This window comes from Nycticebus coucang, chromosome 8, assembly GCF_027406575.1.
Source record: "Nycticebus coucang isolate mNycCou1 chromosome 8, mNycCou1.pri, whole genome shotgun sequence".
Lineage (NCBI taxonomy): Eukaryota > Metazoa > Chordata > Mammalia > Primates > Lorisidae > Nycticebus > Nycticebus coucang.
In genome coordinates, this window is record NC_069787.1 from 121,385,725 (window position 1) to 121,395,395 (window position 9,671).

Below are 9,671 nucleotides of genomic sequence, written 5' to 3' on the forward strand. Positions count from 1 at the left end.
TTTTATACCATTGTAAAGTCTAAAAATTGTAAGCCAAACCATTATAAGTTAGGGACCAACTGAACTATAAAACTCTTAGAAGAAGAGTATTCCTTCATTACCTTGGGTTAGGGGATGGTTAATGTCCATAAATTGGACCTCATCAAAATTAGAAACGTTCATGCTGCAAATGATAGTATCAGGAAAGTGAAAGAACATACCACAAAATGGGATGAAATGTTTGCAAATCATATATTTGTCTGATCAGGAACTTTTATTCAGAATATATCTTATAAACTCTTATAATTCAATAATAGAAAAATAAATAGCGCAATTAAAAACTGAGCTAAGGATCTAAACATATTTCTCCAAAAAACTGAGCTAAGGATCTAAACACATTTCTCCAAAGAAGATACAAAAATGCTTGCTCAGCATTATTAGTTATTAAGAAAATGCAAATTTTAACCTTATGAGATGCCACATCACGTTCTGTAGTATGTCTATAACAAAATAATAATAATAAACGTTGAAGAGGATGTAGAAAAATCCGAACCATTATTCATTAACGAGAATGTAAAATGGGATAGCCGCTTTTGAAAACAGTTCCTCAAAATGTTGACTGTAGAGTTACAGGTGAACCAGTGATTCCACTCCTGTGTACCCAAGAGAAATACAAAAATGCATATTCACAAAACTTTCTACAGAAAATTTCAGACTTTCTTTATAATGGCCCCAAACAAAAAGAACCTGAATGTCCAGACAGTGATGGATAGATAGACAAATGTTCTATGTATTCATAAAACATAAGATTATTCTACAAATAAAAAAGAATGGAGTACTGATGCATATAATCTATGGCAAGGATGAATCTTGAAAACATTATGCTAAGTGAAAAAATCCAGTTATAAAAGACCATTTCATTTTAGATGAAATGTCTAGAAGAGGCAGATATACAGAGATAGAAAAATGGATTAGCAGTTTTTGAGAGTTGGGAGTGGGCTCTGGAGAGTAATAAGTTACTACTAATGGGTACAAATTTTTCTTTGTAGGTGAAAAAATAATCTAAAATTAGGCTGGATGCAGTGGCTCACACCTGTGATCCCAGCACGCTGGGAGGCCAAGGAGAGTGGATTGCTTGAGCTCAGGAGTTTGAAACCAGCCTGAACAAGAGCAAGATCCCATCTCTAAAAATAGCTGGGGGTTGTGGCGGGCACCTGTAGTCCCAGTGACTTGGGAGACTGAGGCAATAGGATCACTTAGCCCAGAGGTTTTTTTTTTTTCTGTTCCTTTTCTTTTTATTGTGATACATTTCTATTCTAGAATACCGCCTGGTCCATAGTAAAAGCTGAATAATATCTGCTGAATAAATGAATAAAATCTCTATTAAAAGTTCTCAGTATATATTGAGCAAACAAAAGTTAATTCATTGTATTTATTTTAAAAACCATGCCAGCCTCAAATTTATAATTATAATCTTAAACTACTTCCTTTGGATATTCATATTATTAAAATATTTTGAATAAAAGCCTAGAGTTAACATTATTCTCAATGATATTTACTATGAAATTATGAAGTGGCCAAAAATGGTTTTCTTCTTTTTTGCAGTTTTTGGCCAGGGCTGGGTTTGAGCCTGCCACCTCTTGCATATGGAGCTGGCACCCTACTCCTTTGAGCCACAGGCGCCACCCCAATAATGGTTTTCTAAAGTTTATCCTTTCACATCACATCTCTGTTACTTTTGTATGAGTAACAACACTGAGTGATCACACACTGGAAGCAGCTCATGCAAATAGGAAATTAAGGGGAGATTTACAGGAATAATGAAAGAAAGGGCAGAAATTCACGTCCATATCATCCGTATGCTTGTTAGCACTGCAGAGTTTGCAGTTGGAAGAAAATGCTCTGAACACATTTTTATTAGTTTGACTTTTTTATGAGTTAGGTCATTTTTGTTATTAAACTGTAAAATTTCTACAGTATGTGACTGCAAAACAAACAAATCCTGAAAATATGTAGTACTCTATGAATCGGTAGCAAGTTAAATTTAGAATGAGAAAATGACTGACGTGCCTGTGAGTTTCTCAGCGCTGCTTGATGAATATCTTTCTGTGTCGATATATATTCCCGCTCTATAAATAGTATATATCATGTATATAAAGAGAAAAGATAAACTACGGAATATTCTGAAGGCGTGAAGAAGTTATCTGGTAGAGAAGAAACAAAGTCTCTTCTTTTTAAGTTGCCGGTCACTTCCGCATTGCTAAGTGCACTGGTTAATTGTCAGACCTCCCTTCAGCGCTTGACATGGTTGATCTTTCCTAGAAACACTTTTTGCCCACATCTTTTAGGACACTGGTTTTACTATCTTTATTTTTAAAATCTATTCTTGCTTTTACATTTTCTTTCTTTCTAAATTTCAAGTGAATGTGAGGGTGCAAAATTTTTGGTTACGTTGTTCTCACTTCCGAGGTAAAGTTCAAGTTGTAGTTGAGCCCTTCACCCTCGCATTGTGTTCATTAGCTGAGATTCTGCCAATTGCCTTCTCCCCATCTCCTCTCCTCTCCGCCTTGCTAGACTATATTTGTGTTTGATCATTTGTGTGGGTGTGTAATTTTCTATATATTGGTTTCACATTAGCATTGGGCACATTAGATTTTTTTTCCATTCTTGAGAAACCTTACTAAAGAATGTGTTTCAACTCCATCGAGGTAAACATAGAAGACTTAAGTCTCTATCTTTTCTTATGTTTACCTGGATGGAGTTGAAACACATTGTTCTTAGTAAAGAAGTCTAGTAGTGAACCTCCAATGTGGTACCAGTCAAGGCTGATTGCACTATATGCCTTTATCATGGAAAGAACCAAAATCTGGCTTCCCTGGAATAGATATTTTCTCTAGATATGGATTCGTTTTTCTGTCTTTTCATGTTCTTGCCATCAATACCATCATAGCTAGGATGTTAGATTAGAATAGTCAAGATACAAAATGATTTCATCAGCACAAAAATCTCTTATGTTGTCCATTTATAAGTCCATTTGTATGTTTATAGAATCTATTTCTCTCCAGCACCCCCATCCCGGAACCCTAGAAATTACAATCTCTTCTTTATTTCTATGACGTTATTTCAAGAATGTTATGTAAATGGAATTATATAGCATTTTCTTTGAGATTCACTCTTTTCATTTAACACTTTTCTCTGGCAATTCACATGTCAAAAGTCCATTTTTTTTTATTGCTGAATAATATTCCATGCTGTAGCAGCACCGCAGTTCATGTAACCATTTACCTATTAAGAGACATCTGGATGGCTTTCCGGTTTCTGTGTAAACATAACTTTTCGTGCAGGTTTTTGTGTAAACATAATTTTTCATTTCTCTGTGGTAAGTGCCCAGGAGGGCAATTGCTGGGTTATATGCAAATTGCATGTTTAGTTTTCTAGGAAACTGCCAAATGATTTCCCAGAGTAGCTTTGCAATTTTCTATTCTGCCAGAAATATATACGTGATCTGGTTTTCTCTGCATTCTCCATAGCAGTTTAGGTTATCATTATTTTTTATTTTAGCCATTCTGATAGGGATATAGTGATATCTATCTCACCCTAACTTTAATTTGCATTTCCCTGATGATGTTGAGTATCTTTTTATGTGCTAACTTATATCTATGAGTCTTCTTTATTGAATTATCTGTTTATGTCTTAGGCCATTTTCTAATTTTTTTTCTTTTTTTTAGTCTTGAGAGTTTTTCTTATATATTCTGGATACTTTATCAGATATATGGTTTGCAAATATCATTGTCTATAACTTAGTTTTTAACTTTAATGTAGCCCAGTTGAACTATTTTTCCTTTTATAGATCAAGCTTTTGGTGTCAATTCTAAAAACTCAGACTAGCTTTAGCTACCAAAGATTTTTACCTTTTTCCCCCTAAAAGTTACATATTTTTATTTTTTATGTTTAATCCTGTGAACCGTGCTGAGTTAACTTTTATATAAGGTGTAAGTTTTAGGTTAAGGTTCATTTGGGGTGTTTTTGTTTGTGTTTGCATATGAGTGAGTAATTGCTCTAACACCATTTGTTGAAAAGGTATTCTCTTCATTTTTGTATGCCAACAATGACCAAGTTGAGAAAAACTCAATCTCACTTATAATGTTTGTAAATAAAATGCTTAGAAACAAATTTAACTGAGGAGATGAGGTACCTCTACAAAGAGAACTACAAATAACTGATGAAAGAAATCATAGATTACACAAATGAAAAAATATCCTATGCTAATTGATTAAAAGAAACAATATTGTTAAATTGACTATACTACCAAAGCAATCTAAAGATTCAATGCAATTCCCATGAAAATACCAACATCATTTTTCACATATTTAGAAAAACAATTATAAAATTCATATGGAACCAATAAAGAGCCTGAATAACAATAGTGATCCTAAGTAAAAAGAACAAAACTGGAGGAACCATATTACCTGACTTAAAAGCATACTACAAAACCATAGTAACCAAAATAGCATGGCACTGGCATAAAAGTAGACAAATAGCAATGGAACAGATTAAAGAACCCAGAAGTAAAATCATATAACTATAATTAATTGAACCATTAATCATCAGAGAAATACAAATAAGACCACAATGAGATAACATCTTATTCCAGTTAAAATGGCCAACAGTAAAAAGTCAAAAAACAATAGATATTGGCATGGATGCTGTAGAAAGGGAACACTTATATTCTATTGGTAGGAATGTAAATTATTGTGGAGATTTCTCAAAGAACTAAGAATAAGTCTACCTATCAATGCTGCAATCCCAATACTGCATATCTATCCAAAGGAAAATAAATCAGTGTATAAAAGATATATACACTCATATGTTTATTATAGCAGAATTCACAATCACAAATACATATATAGAATAAACCTAAATGCTCATCAACTGATGGGTGAATATAGAAAATGTAGTTTATACATATATATACCATGTACGTCTCCTTAGATATAAGAAAGAAAAAAATAATGTCTTTTGCAGCCACTTGAATGGAACTAGAGGCCATTATCCTAAGTGAAGTTACTTGGGAATAGAAAAATAAAATGCTTATTTTCACTTATAAGTGGGAGCTAAACTCTGGCTACCCAAGGGCATGCAGAGAAGTATAATAAACATTGGAAACTCAAAAGAAGGAGGATGAAAGAATTGAGAGATGAATAATTAATTACCTGTGGGTAAAATGTACACTATTTGGGTGAGAGTTGTATTAAATGCCAGACTTCACTACCACTATACAAAGTATACATGTAAGAAAATTCAACTTATACACCCTAAATGTATTTTAAAAGTATGGGGGAAGGGTGGCACCTGTAGCTCAGAGGGTAGGGCGCCAACCACATGCACCAGGGCTGGTGGGTTCGAACCCAGCCAGGGCCTGCTAAAAACAAAGAAATAGCCGGGTATTGTGGCAGGCACCTGTAGTCCCAGCTCCTTGGGAGGCTGAGTTAAGAGAATCACTTGAGCCCAGAAGTTTGAGGTTGCTGTGACCTGTGACACCACGGCACTCTACCGAGGGTGACATAATGAGACTCTGTCTCAATTTAAAAAAAAGACAAGTGTGGGGAAGTATTTATCTTCCATTCGATTGCTCTTGCACTCCTATTAAAAATCAATTGGCCATACTTGTGTAGATTCATTTCTCAATTCCTTATTCTGTTCCATTTATCTATTCATCTGCTATATATTCTTTTACTCATCTCATACTGTTTCAATTATTATAGTTAAATAGTGGGCATCAATATTGAGTGGAATTATTTCTTCCTCTTTATTCTTCCTTTTAAAGATTGTTTTAGCTATTTTGGGCTCCTTGAATCTTTTGATATTAATTTCAGATTTAGAATAACCCACAGACTTTCAGATGACTTATTTACCAACCACACTTTCAACCGATGGTCACCGTCTTGCCATTTACCTCATCATGCTGCAGCAGATGGCCTGATAGAATAGAGAAATGAGGTATTCAAGGCTCAGTTATGAAGTCAGCTATGTAACAACACCTTTGAGGATGGAATTCTTTTCTGCAAGATGCAGTATGTGCTTTCAATTATGGAATTTTTTCCTAGCCAGAATCATGGCTCCGGAAACCTAGGGATAGAAGCGATAGGGGCCCCACTTATTATTATCATTATAAATCACTCACAGAATTTGCTTCTAGTCCTACAAGTTTGGATTCTGTTGATTTACAGTTGTTGGTTAATAGGTCTGTGTAAGAAAACATACTATTGGTCCATCAAACTGGGTTTTAAATCTCTCAAAAGGTAAAGAAGTTCACTGTATTAGCTGGGAAACTTGATCCTAATTATCAATAAGTAATAGAGTTGGTGCTTCACAATGAGGTTGAGGAGACCTATTCCTAGATTTCCAGAGTGTCTTCTAGAAGTTCTGTACCCAGTAAAAACAGTTTATAGAAGATTATAACATAAACAAGAAGACAACCAAGAACTAAGTTGTTTTAGGAAGGAAAGTTCGGGTCATCAAAAGCCATGCCCATTTGTGGGATTGGCAAAAGAAAAGAAATATGAAATTGATACTAAGCAACCAAGTTATTATTACCAGCTACAACCTCATCATCAAGTGAAAAAATGAGGGTTAGCATAGCTGTGCAAATATCTTCCTTGCTTTATTGTGATGATATTTGTATATATTCACTAATCTTTCCATCTCCCTTTCCTCTACTATTTAGTACAAAGTATATCAGCAGTTGTGAATCTAATAATCAGTCTTTAAGTTGCAAGCTATCAGAGGGAGATTGTAATTTTACTGGAAGAAGAATGAGTATCACTTAAAGGTGGAAACAGGGACTTATTTGATTTAGGGTCTTCCCTTTTGTGAGAAATGATGAATGTTTCTTATGTAAGGAATGGTTGCATCAGGTAGTGGAAACCAGTATCTGTTTAGTTTACAGGATTAAATGTGATTGAAAGGCACTGGCGCTCACACTGAGCCTTCTCTTTTCTGTTTGTTTATCCTCAGAGGTACTATCTGAGGGTGAAATGGGAGGTACTATCTGAGAGAACCACGGACTCATCATTGTACATCATCTGATTTTATTTCCTGTCTCCTTAGATGGACAAAGCCCTTCCTGCCTCGACCTTCCCCAAAATTCAAATGCAGACAATCTGTGTCTTCTCCTGGACCTGAAGTCCAGTCAGTAGCTTGTTTCCCTGCTTTTCCACTTGCAGTGTTTGGAAATACACCTACAACCTAAGCCTTGGCCAGCCCTTCAGAGGTGGAGGGTAAGACCATTCCAGATGAAATCCCCCAGGATTGTAGGCTACATGAAAACGTGTACAAAAGGTTTTCCCATTCTTTATTAGCAGGCACTTGGTGCCTGATTCCTTATCTGCCTGCCTTTGTGGGGCACACACGCAGGTGAGCAGCTAGAGAAAGATGAAGTGTACAGCTGGCACGTAGCTGGCCCCCTGTGCAGGCAGCTGTGCTATGATAACACAGGAAGATAAGGGCCAGGCTTCCAGCTTCTCCCATCATTTTCACTCGGCAGTCATCATTATCTGAGCCATGGATGGGAGCCTTTATTACCTCTAGAAGTGCAAAAATCAGAAACATAAGAAATACAAATTAATGGTTATAAAAGAAGCTTATAAAATCAAAATGAATAGTCTAGAAAAATAATGGAAGGTAAATGGGATCCAGCAGAGTCTGTTATTTTCGTTGTCCTTAAAATACCTACAAGGCAGCTGAGCTGGGAAGGAAAGAAAGTTGTAAAGGAAAGAGCTTAATGCTGGTGGCTTGTGTGCATATTAGGATAGAGTAGAGGGCTGTGCTATCCTCCTCCTCAGGCCTAAAATTGACAGTAATAGAGTACAGATCTGGAGCAGAACAGCAAGTGCCCTCTTTCTGCCTTGTTTGCCTTGAAAAATAGCAGATCCCAGAAAAATTTTTCTTTTCCCTCAGCAGGTGGTTGAATCAGACTGTGCTGCATGAGGGGTCAGGTGTGGGTCTGAGTGCGGCCTCAAAGTCCCACACCCTGCATGGCTGGTTAAATCAAAAAGTGGCCCCAGATAGGACACTGATTACTGGCAGGTGAAAACGGGCCCCCGAAGTGCCCGACGGGGCTCTGTGGATACGAGCTGACAGCCAGGCGGTGGGTGCGGCCTCATGGATCTCTGTGAGGGAAAGTTCAAGACTGAGAAACGAGCAGCCCTCCTCATTCATTTTACACCCCCGAACACAGCTAAGAATCAGCCTCAGGAAAAATCCTCTGTGACCAGAGTGTCAAACTTAAATGGTAACAGAACACAGACTTTGAATAGTGTGTTTACAAATGACTAGATTGTGTTTCTAAGGTTACATAGAGATGGAGACTCAAAATAGAAACTAAGTTCCTGCATATGGAAACAAAATTAAGTATCTGCATACCTGATCTCTCAGCAAATATATGCGGTGCTCATAATGATCATATCCTGTTCCATTTATTTCAGTGAATCTCCTCTTGTTTTAGTGAGAGGTGGCAGAAAGTATTTTGTTTTCCTTTTTAGAAAACGCAAAAGTTATCATAGCACTGGTAGGATTAAGAAGTCTTTTGAATAGAAATCAAAATGCTAAAATATCAAGGAGTTCTAATAAGAAATACAACTATTTTAATAAAAAAGATGATTTTTTTTTTTTTTTTTGCATGGGAGGGGGTAACACAATACAACCTGAACAGTGGGGACTGGACAACCTGCTAGACAAATTTCTAAAAGAGCTGTAATACTTACAAAAAGGTTTTATATAATTGTTTCATGTATTTTAAAGCAAAAACAATCTGTATGTTAATCAAAAGAGAATTTTACTCCATGATTGGCTCACATCAGTTCTTCAATTGTTCTAATAGTAAGTTCATAAAAAAATGCTAACATTAATTATATGACAACTATATGTATATATTAATAACATACATGTTAACTTTTTAAGCTAAGTTACGTTTATTTTTATAAATAATGTAATACTTTCAAATAATAATAGTATATTATTTTCACTATTCCCATTGTCAATATCTTTCAGATCTCCCTTTCTATTTTAAAAAAGCACAGGGGATTTGAGTGTGCAAATTCTTTCTCTGGAAATACTTTTTATGAGAAAGCATATGGCAAATTGAATAAAACAATACTAAGCATTTTTCCAAGTTGTTCATGGAGTGGAAGTTTTATTTCAAATACTTTTTCCACAAATGTCTGAAAAGTGGTTGATTTTATTCAGCTTCTATTTTATCTTAAATTAAATTAGACAAATGTTTTATCTTTAATCATTTCTTTGCCGTAAGAGCACCTGCCTAGAATTTCTTTCTTCTAAGAATATGTGGTTCTAGTGCCAAGAGAGACTCAGAATTCTTCATTATTATTTGTCTGTAAATTATGAACTAAGAAGACTTTTCTGAAGAGAACATCACACAGCAACTGCCCTAAGAAAGGGAATTCTGCCCAGAAAGCAACTCAGGGTTGTTAGAAATGACATCAGTAACTACAGTGCAAATTCAGCTTGTCATTCCAAAAATACGGTCCTTTGAGACCATAATTTACTTTACCAGGGGAGATTTTTTACTTTCACTAGCAAAGCCTCATTCTATGACAGAAAGACAATTATCCTAATAGGCAGCGTCTCCTGTCTGCCCTTCGCTGGGTTCAGTCGGATGCAGAAATACACCC

General features: G+C 35.7%; 1 pseudogene; it reads right to left on the minus strand.

The window, feature by feature from the left end:
* Positions 1-8,692: 8,692 nt before the first annotated feature.
* LOC128592984 (uncharacterized) lies at positions 8,693-8,742 on the minus strand (annotated as a pseudogene).
* Positions 8,743-9,671: the final 929 nt, after the last annotated feature.